This window comes from Maniola jurtina, chromosome 7 (assembly GCF_905333055.1).
Source record: "Maniola jurtina chromosome 7, ilManJurt1.1, whole genome shotgun sequence".
NCBI lineage: Eukaryota > Metazoa > Arthropoda > Insecta > Lepidoptera > Nymphalidae > Maniola > Maniola jurtina.
Genome location: NC_060035.1, coordinates 15,425,249 through 15,439,699, shown reverse-complemented (window position 1 = coordinate 15,439,699; position 14,451 = coordinate 15,425,249).

The window sequence follows — 14,451 nt, the reverse complement described above, 5'->3', positions numbered from 1 at the left end:
GCCAACAGCGCCCCTCTTGTTAGAGTTATCTGCGTTTAGTGTACCTAGATATCTAGGAAAGTGAACCAATACTAACCAGTAACCACTGCTTTAAACGAACATGGTATAAAGAGTAGGTACTTATTTCATACCAGTTATAGTATCACACTAATATTATAAAGGCGAAAGTTTGTATGTGTGTGTGTGTGTGTGTGTGTGTGTGTGTGTGTGTGTGTGTGTGTGTGTGTGTATGTATGTTTGTTACACCTTTACGCAAAAACTACTGGACGGATTTGGCTGAAATTTGGAATGGAGATAGATAATATCCTGGATTAGCACATAGGCTACTTTTTATCCCGGAAAATCAAAGAGTTCCCACGGGATTTCAAAAAACCTAAATCCACGCGGGCGAAGTCGCGGGCGAAGTCGCGGGCATCGGCTAGTAAACAATAATAATAACTTTTCAAAAAGCTTACTTATCTCTACCTTATCTACCCTAATCATTAGGTACCGATATTTCATTTCACACATGCCATAAATCCGAAAGTTTTTTTGCATCGGTGGAGTTAAAGACTTGGACAGTGATATTAAGGTACCTACTTTATTCCAGGATTAACAGTTTTGCACAGGATTAAATACCTAAACCCACGTGGATGAAGTCGCGAACATCAGCTAGTTTAATTAAGAAAGATTAAAAATGTTTCTTTCGAAATACTAACTTTATTGCTACTTTATAACCATAATTAACTTATTATACTTACCTATACTAAAGTTTATAACTATCTTTATGGTAAGTTGTATTACATAATATTATACAATTCATATGTTAAGATGAGAATCACAATTATAAAAGCGAGATCATATTTCATAACATAAAATACCTTCATTTTTCTATTACGACCTCAAAATTAGTTCGACAATAAAGATTTAATTATGATAACGCGGCAGTAACACAACATGCTCTCACGTGTCCTAGAAAGGAGATTACAATGTAAATTATCCTAACAATGAGCTGAAGGGGACCTTGGGATGACATGATGATGACGGCCTTCCTGGTCCCACTCTTGACGAAAGCTATCAAAGGTCAACCACATTTTCTAATCACATTGAAAACATTTCCGCGCGAAAACAATATTCTTATCTTTTTTCTCATTATTCTGTTGAGAATTTTAGGGTTAGAAGGTGAAGAAGAAGACTTTGATGGTGCAAATAGAAGGCCTTACCTACAATTTCTTAGATTTTTCTTTGAATTGGGTCTATTTGGATGAAGGCTTCAATCATGGCCATTTAGATTGCCTTTTGCTTTAACCATTCATCGTTCACTCGTTCTTATTATTGACTACAGCATTTTTGCACCGTTATATCCTATTTACATCAGCATCTGTGGTTCCAGCTTGTCTTTTGTGAAAGGAAAAAAAATCAAATTAACTTTGAGTAGGCGCATAGATACATTCGCGATTAGCTCTTTTTAGCTTCCTGTATTCGCCTGAGTTTAACTAAAGTAACCTAACCTTCACTTATAAGTAGCTTATACCTACTCGTAGCTCTCCTGCACGCAGACAATCCCGTTACACGAGGCAAGTATTACAGTAATGAGGAAAAGGCGACGCAAACTCGGCATCTGCGCGCACTGTCAACACAGCGTGGTCGTGTTACGGAAGCATCGCCACCAGCCGTGCGTGTGTGCACAAGTGTACGTGCGTGGAGGACACCCGCCTGACCTCCGAGGGTGTTTACTCTCGTATCACAGCAGCTGTTCATGTGCTAGGAAGGCATTGCTCAAGGTCTCTCTAATGACACCACTTGGGTAGCGAGACTTTGTCACTGTGTGAGTTTCCTGGATGAGTCATTCAGTCCTAATATGTGGTCATTATTTACTGTTAAGTACTTTACTGTTAAGGATATGTAAAGAGCTCTAAATAAAGATTTTTCATTTTCATTTTCATTGACGTCGGTCAGTGGTGTTCGACAACCGATTCTTGATACGAAAAACCACTTTAATTTTTCGCAGTTTTTTTTTCTTATTTACTACGTTCTACATATGTACTTTTTTCAATCAGCATACATACATATCCATTTGACTGCATCACATAATATTATGATTAGGTATGTGAATTCCCAGCCAACCGCTAACTTGACGAACAAAAAAATGTAAAAATCGTGTTGCATACATTGTAACATCCACCGTTTACAAATAAATAATACCTACTTGTCCATTAATCACAGAAGTCATAGGAATCCTGTAGTACAGGACCAAAATAGCTGGGCAGCGGTCTCACGCTGTTCGCGCTGGTACCTCGTACCGCGTCCGATGAAAGAGCCTAAGATACAGCTTGCCTCGAGCCAAATTAATTAGACGTAGCACGCACGGGAGCTGCACTGCCTCATAACATATTTCACGCGATGCAGCCTGCGGGACCGACGCACGACACTAAACCACGCTGGACATTTCACTAGGTTTTTTATCTGTGACGTACTTATTTGTACACAGGAGGCAAGATGAACAGAGGAACGTATTTATAGATGTATATCGGTATTCTACAGGATATATTTCGGAACTTTGACCGGGTTACCGTACCGCAATAACCTGTATGCAATCGGTTTCACGTGTATTTTCTGTTTAAAGACAGAAGCAGATGGAATTTGAAGATAATACTAGAAACATAAAACACTAAGTGGAACTAACGGACTAACTGGATATTCTATATTCGTTCAATAAAAATAGAAATTTAAGAGAATGCTTGTGTTTTATTGTTATCAACTTAAAATTTCATTAGCTATAAACGTTATCTTCGTTTTCACTATTTGGCGAAATGCGAAATGAATTAATATAAATTGCATCTAACCACGGATATATCTACATACCTACCACTACCACTTGCTCTATACCTACCACTTGCTCTAACGCAAAGGAAAACAACGTGAGGAAGCCTGCTTGTCTGAGAGTTTTCCATAATGTTCTCAGGCAGGGGTGTGCAACATCTATCAGTTCGCACTTGGCTAGCGTGGTGGACTATGGCCAAACCCGTCTCATTGTGAGAGGAGGCCCGTCGACAGTTCTAGACCGGCGATGGCTTGATAATGACGACGTCACTAAACTGTTCAATCATAACATACGAAATGCGTGAATGAAATGAATATGTATAACAGTACGCGCACGCGTCACGCCAAGTTATTAAAAAGCGAACGTTAAGAAGCGTTTTAACATGACGATAGAGATATTATAATGTAATATATTATATGAATCCACGATTTATAAATTAATTAGTCAAGTCTCCAAAGCCTGCAATCTAAAATCTCAACAGGTTTCTAAAAGCCTCGGTCGCGGACAAGTGCGTCGCTCCAAAACGTCGGGTAATTAAAAACCGTCGTTACGCCAATTAATTCCTCAAAGTCAAAAGTTTTGCTCACGCGCATACAACCTCCGCACACCACGATTACACTTTACACTGTGTGAACACGCTTCCATACTAAAACCGCCTAAAGCTATGCGTATTGGTGGACACAGAGTCGTAGCTGGAAAACAGATCAAAATTTTTTGGAGTCTCGACTCTCGATATGGTTTGGAGGCTTAACGACCCGAGTGAAGTAGTGACGGCTAATTAATTCTGACCGACTAACTAGAGTACAGATTTATATAGCGAGTGGTTTCACTCGAGTCCGTACTGTCTTTTTAATTAGAGTTTATAGCGCAATAGGCGAACGGGTTTGGCGCGCGGAAACGTTCGAGATAAATGTAAAAAATATTATCCTGTCAATAAATCTCTGAGTACATTGTAACCGGGTGTAGCTCTTGGCGGGAGATAAAAAACGGGAATTATTACATCCAAATAATATCGTTGAGAATATTGCGCTAATAACTCGATCCGAATCAATGCCGTGTGCAGTGGTAGATTCAGTTGACGATTCAAAAACGGGACTTTAGTAGTAGATATTCTTAGTACCTAAAGGTGTATTATATTTTGTATTATTTCGTTACTGCTTATATAAGGAAAATTATTCTAACAAAAAACAAAATAATCAACGTATTTACCATAATATGAATATTTTTTATTCAATGGATAAAATTTGCGTTGAAACCAGATTAAAACAGTTTATAGAATAGTAAACAGCTGACTCATATAATATAAATCTTTTTGTAACCACTAAGTACATAGTAATTACTCTACTGGTTAGTTATTATTATTATAAGAATTAAACTAAAACGAAAATTCAAGATTTATAAAATAAAATAAGTAGATAGGTAGGTACATAGGTAAATCATTTGTTTGACTGTCTTTTAACGTAGTAAATACTGTACGTACTGTTATAGTATAAATTAAGTTATAAAGAATATTCTAATAATAATATTTAATTAATCAGTTACTTTTGTTATAAATTATATTAATTGTGTATGATAAAGTAACTAAGCTGTTTTGATAATAATGTATATTTATGTATTACCTACTTATTTTGAATGACTCATTTCTTACTTATTTTATTATTTTTTATGCTCTGTTTATTGTAAATATTATAAAGTAGAAGCGATTCTATTTTTATACCATACTACTTTCTGATGCTGCAGTTTTTGACAAAATATTATTAGCAGTTCAAAAGCACTAAGTTGTAGGTACTTTAATATTGTATTTTGACCAATATCGGTTAAGGAGATCTTCGTACAGCTAGAACGAATTTCAACGGGTGAAGCAGAGGGCTAAAGATCAGTAAGTAGGTACTTATTGAAGTCATCATCATGCCGGCTCACTACCGAGCACGAGTCTCTTCTCCAATGAGAGTGGTTTGGCTAGAGTTTACCACGCTGGCCAAGTGCGGATTGCAGACTTCACATACCTTTGAGAACATTATGGAGTACTCTCAGGCATGAAGGTTTCCTCAGGATATTATCCTTTACCGTTAAAGCAAGTGATATTTAATTGCTTAAAACGCACATAACTCTGAAAAGTAAGAAGATTGAAAAGAATTGCCTGACACCAAACCCCTGACGTCTCGAATACTAGGCGGATATCTTAACCATTAGGCTATCACTAACTATACATACAAATATAAAACATAAGTATATCGGTGTTAACATGCACATAACCCGAGGCCTCTAGATCGATGATAGAGCGGTAATCGATACCACAAGATGTCACCGCACGGCGACGTACCATTGATACCTTATATTTACCTATCAGTACAACTTTGTTAACAGATGAGATTAGCATCGGAGGAAGCTAACGGCTTTTTGCAAGGAAGCATAAAAAGTAACATGAGAACCTCCTATCTGTCTGCTTGTATCGAATAATTGGTCCATCTTGACCAGAGGCTGCCAAACTTTCAAATCGATGACTTAGGGATGATTTATGTTAGACCGTGCCTGAGCCGTGCCGCATCCGAGACACACAAATTGGAAAATGAATGAGGTCACAACACACCGTGCCATGTCCGAGTCTTCCGAGCCTCGTCCGTGTTGTTTCTATATAAGTACAAAATTGAAATCCGTTGATAGTCGGCGCGTCGGATGTGCCTCGAATGTGGCACGGCTCGGGCCCGTCACGGTCTAGCATAAATCATCCTTTGGGAATTTTTCAAAAATTACCCGTCTAATCCAATCGTCAACATCGTAGGTGGACGGATGCATACTACACGTGGTACCGTACAGATAATTTATTTATCATAATGATCAACTCGTCCTGGTATACTACAGGTTTCCTCTCAGAATCGAGTGGTTTTGGCCATCATCCACCACACTTGCCTAGTGCTTCACAAACCTTTGAGAACCCTCAGGCATGCAGGTTACCTAACTATGTTTGAACCTTTCACCGTTAAAGTGTAATATTTATCAATTGCTTAAAACGCACATAGTTCCGGAAAGTAAGAGGTGCCTGGGATCGATCCCCGGCCAGCCAAATAGAAGCCGAACGGCTTAACCACTGAGCTATCACGGTTCATACTTTTCTGGTTTTCTACTTTAGTAAATTAAGCTTGCTCCTTGTGTCAACACTTTGGGAAGCAATGGCAGTAAAGCCATCGGAAAGGCTGTAGGAAGTTGCGGAATGACATTGTCACTGAGCTTCATTCTACTTGACTGCGCCGCCACAAGTTCGCCACTCACTGCGGGCCATGACTTGCTTGCATAAGCGGCAGCTGAGTTAGGTCTCCATTGCTACTGTGTTAAAGAACCGTAGGTTACCCCAAGAATCGACGTCATTAAAGTACATAATCTTCAACTGTGTATATAATATCACACTTTTCTCAGCACAATTGCACCTATTCTCTAAAAGCGCTCTCCTCTCTTCATTAGGTAATATTTGCCGCCTCTATTACACACACTGCAAACCAACGGTTGCTTAGACAAAGTCGTGGCCCCGCAGTCGCACGTCGCTATCGATTTCGGAACGAGTGTGTTTAAACATGTTGGAATCGACAAAACTTTCTATTCACTAATCAGTGCGTTGGTTTTTTGTCTCGATGATTTATTGACCGAATCGATTTTGTGGACAGATTGCTTATTGATTATATCGACGTTTGTCGTAACCATAAAAAAACTCGTGTTCCGCACATACCGTTTGTTCACGCACCAATAATTTTTTAGTTATAAAAATATTAGTAGAGTGGTATGTATTGAAATAGGTAAGTAATTAACTAATAAAAAAAATGCAGTAGGTCTCTTGAAATAATGTAATTATAAACAAGTCGTGCTCCACTTGAAAATAGTGCCATACAGCCGCCATATTGAATCTTTTTCAAAAAACTTATAGCCAGTGTCACTCAGGATGTTATGAGAATTCTAATGAATTGTCATACATCCAAATCCAAATGGATGGAAAGACCATGAAAATTAAAAGTCAAGCAGACACAAAATAAATAGATACTTACTGGTTGGCATTAATTATAATATTAGTATGGAATGTGGATTAGAGGGTCATTAATTTGTTTTTAGACCACAAACTGTCATTAAATGAGCTGATACTCTGTATGCATCGTGCCCGAAAACACGAAGTATAACGACTGAAAACTGCAAATGAGTACATTCAAGATCACAATCACATCGCCTGCATCATTCATCGCATTACAAACACGATTAAGCGCTATAAATATTTAATTGCGCTGTAAATAATGTATGACCGCATTAAATTAAACGATGGACGGACGCCGGCGCCCAACCATCGGCGAGATACGCAGGACTCGCTCACGTGGCAGTTCTCCCCTCCAATTTTAATATTGGGGCACCTTCAAGCCAAGAGTGAATAGGCATCTTCTAGGCAAGCGCGCTCCATCTTAGGCTGCGTCATCACTTGCCAGCAGATTGACTCCTGATTGCAGACAAACTCAGAGCCTCGATAACTCAACACTTGAGGAGCACACTGAATTCCAAAGGGTCGGCGGTTCAAACCCCACTGTTGCACTATTATCGTACCTAATCTTAGCACAAGCTTTACGCTTAATTGGAGGGGAAAGGGGATATTAGTCATGATAAGCATGGGTTTCTTTAAAAAAAGAAAATTGTCAATCAGACAGTGTGTTGTTGCAGCAAGTCTGTAAATTAAAGCTCCTTCCACGGTTATCTTATTAGCAAATGCCATCGACTTTTTTAGATTTTTTTAAAACCCCGCGGGAACTCTTTAGTTTTACGGGATAAAAAGTAGCCAATATCACACCAGGTTTTTAAATACCCCTACATATTTAATCATGTCGATCAGTTGCTCCGTTGTGGCGTGATTGAAGAACAAACTAACAAACAATCACACATTCGCATTTATAATAAACTAGCTGATGCCCGCAGCTTCGCCCGCGTGGATTGGTCAGATCCTCTGCAGCATTAGGATTGAGGAGTTGGACCCCAAATTTTTTATAAAACAATGTCGCAAAGTTTCTCTATCGATTAAAAAAGAAATGACGCAAATCGGTTCAGAAATCTCGGAGATTTCGGTGTACATAGGTGGAAAATCATAACTCCCTTTTTGAAAGTCGGTTAAAAAAGTAGCCTATGTTACTCCCTGGTCAATTTTCTAAATGTCTGTGAAAATCCCGTCAAAATCGGTTCAGCCGTTCCCAAGATTAGCCTTTTCAAACAGACAGACAGACAGACAGACAAAAATTTTAAAAACGTGTGATTCAGTTATAGTATTGTTCAAATAACCATATGACCTTAATATGCGGTAGTTATTTCAAAATTACAGACAGACACTCCAATTTTATTTATTAGTATAGATACGTAGGGCCTACGTGGTGATTTGTGGTGCGCACGATCTTCTTAAGTTAATCGAAGAGAGAAGATTTACAGAATGTTAGGTAACATCGCTCTTGTAGTGGCGGAGGCTGGTTAGACCAGAGGGTCAATGTCACACGTGTAGTGAAGTGGCAGAGAGTCGCGGCCTAATATTTGCGCAGCCAAGGAGAGCCTCTCACGCCTACCGCGCTAGGAAGCCGTGTCGACACCGGTGTTACCACAGCCTAGCTACCCCACAGTTGCGGACCAACCAAATAAATCATCGTATAAAAAGTTTCATAAAATATTGCATGGAAGCAATCGGTTTTGCATTCAGCAGCCTACAGGTAATGTAAAAGTTTAATAATTTTAGCATTAATAATATAATAATAGGCGTAGTATCATGTCCTACCCATGTAGGTACTTACCGTCAGAGGATATAGGAAAACTTTTGGTATTTAGTGCCTATGTTTTTATTAGCAGATGAGTTTCTCCACTTGTACTTTAAAAAAAAGATGGCCTGATAAATTGGATATCCTACATCAAAAGATTTAATATTGTTTGAAATTAGAAGCACAATTTTATTTTGAAATTCTCTTGTAGTTACAATTTAGACTCTAAACTGTTACTAGATCAAGAGACTTTAGAGAAATCTAACTGATATGTGAAAGCTTCAAAACGTCCTACAAAATTATGTAAAAGCATGGCGTTGGCACTTACACATGTAACATGGTTTGACAACATATAAACATAAATTATGATTTCGCCAAACTGTATGATAGGTAAACCGTTAAGTACTCGAGGTACTCCGTTGGCACAATACAAGACAAAGCCGGTTCTAGCGCTAACATAACGGCCAATAAGCAAATTAAAAATAAGTTTTAAAAACTTGGAAATTTTTATGGGCCGTTGACGACGAATTTAAGCAACCGTACAAACTTAGTTTTCATTTAAAACTTTCTTCATAAACCCAGAGCCAGCTGCAATTTTCTAACTATATAAACAACAATTAATAAATTGTCAGCATACTATGTTCGGGAAGCTAGGGTTCCAAGGTGCTAGTATGGCAACCTCGCATCGAAAAGCGCTCTGTTGGAAAACTCCGTCAATAGGTGGGCAGACGACATCAAACGAGTCGCAGGGAGCCGCTGGATTCAGGCGGCGCCAGAAGTCTCTACAAGAGAATTAAATAACTATATATCTACCCGATGGGGAAACGTACTAGTAAATTATGAATCTACTTTATTGTGAAAACCTTACTGACTTATTGGAATTATCTAGATTAGGATTAAAATTATGTAAAATGTATAGCTGTTTGTTTTCCAAAAAAAAAGAGACCTATGTCAAGCAATCTGTTGATGATGATGATGATGCCTGGTCTCAGTACTTTATGGTGTACAAAAACAATGTATTTTTCCAGCCTACTTGTCGACAGCCGTCTCTCGGCGTATAATGTTTTCCAAAACATACCGCCTGTGCGTCAGAGCGTTCAAATGTGTTATTTATGGTGAGGTATCACTATTCAAATGTAGCTCATTAGAATGTCGAGCTGTCATCTCAATTTCTCCGCGCTTGCAGCTTGCAGCGGGCACGCGCCGAATCTATCTATAAAGAGAAGTTGACAGACTGACAGCAACGTAAAACCTACACCGCTAAGTCTAGGAAATTTTTGTCTTTAACTACATACACACCATAAATCCCATAGGCTGTAATCACTCCATACTTTCCGGAAGTCCATTATATACAAAGAACCAAAAGCTTAATTCACTATAAGCTTAATTTTTTTTAGAAAAAAATTCAATATGACAAAGCAGTCATGTTTTTAATAATGTACAAGATATTATCTAGGTTTGATTTGACTGAAAATAAACTCAACTGATGTCAACTAGCATGTTCTTCGAGATACACAAGAAAGGTAAAGGGTCAACTTTGGACTTCCAACGGACCTTCATCGATTTACTGACTTGTAATATAACGTAACTTAGCCACCATAATCGATGGATTGTATTGTCTATGCCTCACACCCTGATTGCCATCTCGACCTTTCGGGTATTTGTAGGTCATAAGTACGAGCAATTATTGTTTCAAGTACCTATCTTTGATTTTCATATCAATGACGAATTAGTATGAAAATAAATGCTAATTTCTGGTAAAGATCCGCTAAATGGTTTTTGCCGTAGATTTAATTCTGGAGTAAGTAACACACCGGGGCGCTACTACCGCGCGATGATGAAAAAGTTAAATAATATTCATGACATGTTAATGCGACGGCACATAAGTGTTAAAGGCGCATAATTGAACGCGCAGTGTGCTCATGCCTAACCAGTTATTGGTGCATTTTGCGGTTTCAGATTTTGCCCTGGACTACAGAAAAGGATAGATAAATCTCGGGGTGCTACAAAAATTTATGTGGAAAAAGCTTTAGGTAATAGAACAATTTTTTTTAGCATTCTGCTGGGAAAATGATGTCAAGAAATATTGCACACATCTCTTCGTTCTTATAATAATAAATGCTTCTAATCTAATTTACTTCACTCTTCTAATTTCTTCTTTCAATTCAACTTTTAATTCAATTTTAGATATTAAAAAAATATCTACGACCTACGTATATTACTTTAACTACTTTGAAACATAAGTACTTTCAAAAGTCAAATCTAGAAAGTCTTGCTTTCTCATCATCTCAACCATTCTATCCAGCCCATCGCTAAGCACGAATCTGTCACTCTCTCTCACTCTCACTCAGAATGAGAAAAATTAAGGTCTTAGTCCACCACGTTACCCTATTGTGGATTGGCAGGCTTTAGACAGTTTCGAGAACATTATGGAGAACTAGGCATGCATGAGATGAATTCAGAGTATAGTTTTTCCATGCTGCTGTAATTTGCTGGTTGGAGACGAAGATAATTCTATACGGCTCCAGTTGAGCACTCAGTCTATCATTTATCTCTACTCTAAGTCTTTTATGAGTGAATTATGTTTACGTTTCAAATTATAGTCCATTGCCGGCGAGTTTTAGGGATCCTTGTTCTGTTTGCGCTCTAAGTAGCTCTAAATACGCTACCACGGAACCCGCCCCTTGGCCGATTCTTTTTTTAGATGAATGACGCCAAAAGACTCGCTCCGCCTTTCTTTCATCCAGCTCACCTTGTCGATACCTACCAGTTTTAGTAGATTATTTGCAATCAAGTTGTTCTATCCGTCGAAATGCTATTACGTCCTAGCTCGTAGTCCGATATTACACGATCGTTTCGCCTACGACGCCATTACAACGGGCGCGGTGACAAATTACGCGCACTGCGCATGCGCAGCCCCACGCAGTGTCTGCGCCCGCGCCGCGATCTGAGCGATGCAATCATTCTGTATTACCTAGGTATGCTATTTAGTGTTACTATCGACTTATCGATATCATTCAAGTTTTAATACTTACCTACTTACTTACTTATGCCTATGTATTCGAGAGCTGTAATAGCTTAGTGGTTAAGATGTCCGCCTCCTATTCGGGCGGTTGGGGGTTCGATCTTACCTCATACCCCGATTGACATCACGATCTGACGCGTAGGTTACTATACATGCCTGAGAGTTCTCCTTATGTTCTCAAACGTAAGTGTGTAAAGTCTGGCAATCCACTTTTTCATAATGACTGTGCTCAGTAGTGGGGGTAGTGGGCTTGCAATGGGTTGATCATGGCGATGATGATGAAAACCTATAGTCACAAATCACTTTATCAAAATAGTGGAAAGCGGTAACAATGCAAATTAGCGGCAAATAGGCAATAATCAAGTATCGAGCGAGCAGCGGTCCAGTATCGAGAACCAGTAGTGGGCGGCCGGCGAGCTATGCAAATGGCGGCCGGCGGCTCCCGCGTTACGTGGCTAATGGAGCCGCTCCACTCATTTCCACTTCGTTCCAGGCCATTTTATATTTATAGGCACCCTGAGAGCCTGCGCCCGCGCACCTAGCTGGCTATTATTATCGACATGCGGTTCTCTTTAATTATTCATTGTTTTAGAGATAGTATTTAGTAATTCGACGACCCCCCTGGTGTCCTTTGTGTGAGATCCTGCGGTTCGGACTAGGTCAATTAGTTTTTTTTTGCAAGAACTACAAACTACATTTGATGGAGCGTGTGTCGGAGAGTTCCCTGTTGAGAGTAGTTTAGTAATTATAGTAGAGCCTTGACATAATATTATCGTAAGTGGCACAGCCTAAACAAATAAATTCATTTCATTTATTTTAAGAAATTATCCTAATTTTAAGTTTCGTTTCAGTTTACAAACTTCCAAATTACAATATAGGCACGCTTTCATAAATCATAATTAGACGTCGTTAAACTATGATTGTAATCTAGATTAGCTAGCGTTCTTAATTTTAAAACCGTTGGTATGTAAATGTAAACGAATTTGAAGGTTCACTATGTGTAAAGGTTGATACAAACAGAACACGTGGCGGAGATTGTACGGTGGACGTCAAAATTAGATGAGCGCTGTGGTTGCAGAAGTGGAACAGCTTGTGTTCGGTTTCCGGATCTATCAACGCAAAGCGTAATCTTCTGAGGTTAGAAACTTGAAATTTTGACAGTTGCTTCCTTTTATGACGTATGCGCTCACTAACAAAATAAGTTTTCGGAAAGTCCACCCCTAAGGGAGCTCATATAGGGGATGAAAGTTTGTACCATAGTCCATCATTTTTCAAAATATATTTATGAAAAAATTGATATTAGGACTTCTAATTAAAAATAAAGAAATACATATTTTAAGATTTTTAAAAATGCCACCCTCAAGAGAGTTAAAAAGTGGATGAGAGTTTTTATGAAAGCCTATGAAGGCCATAATTTTTCAAGTTATGGCAATGAAAATTGATATTCGAGCTTTCGGGCAAAAATGAAGAAGTACGTGTTCCGGGATTCTTGGAAATTCCACTCCCTCACCAATTTTTCAAAATTCCTCTCGAGTGAAGTTGAAGCTGGTCAGCTAATTTTCTTTAAAGGATTAGTAATGCTACCGTCAAGGCCGACGCGCGATCGCCACGCGTTGGGTGTGTTGCAGCCTTAAGATTCCGTATGTTTGTACGAATGTTGTCTAACCATTCACTAAGTTAGCTTTAGTTTTAGTGTCGGTGTGTTTGTCAAGGCGTAGTCGTAAGGATTATAACTTTTGATCCGACGTGCGCCCGACGCGTGCCAACTTAAGTTTTTTCTAAAGCATGGTATTAAATATAAACAAATAATATGTTCGACGCAATGTGTACTTACCGCTTCATTTACGCTAGATCAACATAATACGACATTGGGGTATGGGTACCACAGGATTGCATGGTAGAATAATTTAAAATGTAGCAAGTAAATCATAACCTAGTGGTCAAACGTCGGTTCTACAGTCGGAGGTCGGAGGGTCCGCGGTTCGATTACAAACATAATGAAGAATGTGTAGAGCTATAGGTACTTGTTAAAAAAAGTACAATTTTTACAAAATAAGGTAGTGCATTGAAACAAACAATAGGAATTTTGGCATATTATCATAACAACAAAAAAGAGAAAACAATATACAGGTAACTAAAGCTAAACATAGGTCAAGAGGTGAACCCTTCTTTATTTTATCTATGCATGAACCAATAGCTGAATGTTACATGTAAGGAAAAACAAAAAGTACAATATGTTTAATTGTAACGGTCATACCACTTCTACTACGTTAGCATCATTAAACGCATCATTTACATACAACCAATAAAGAATGCAGTTAAATGTAAATCTTTCAACAACAGAACCAATATTTTCACCATTAACAGCTACTTAACTCTATTAAAACATAAATCAATGCTCAATTCACACTTCTAATGATAATAACAGTCTTAAATTACATTTAAAACTGGTAGTTAAGTATTAAAATAAAATAAAATATACAGATTTATTCGCACGGCGAGCGGTGGTCGTGTAAATGAATTCATCGGATTTAAATAACAAACAAACAAACCTGGTGCTGCTTGATATTACATGAGCGTAGACAATCATCATTATGCCGTGGGTAGTTAGATCTGCACATACAGTGCATGCGTGAACGCAACGATCTCTTGCGTTGTGACTGTGCTACTCGCCCGTTGATGTCCTTTGTAGGACATCAACGGGCGAGAAGGGCTTCATTCGGAATGTAGCAGGCTACCACACCCGGGCAGATAAACTTCACAGAAGCGATGATGCACTTTGATGACAATTTTTTGATAGAGTCGACTTAATTTCTCTCTATTTACGGTTATCTATGTGCATAATAACAGCTGATAGCTTTTTA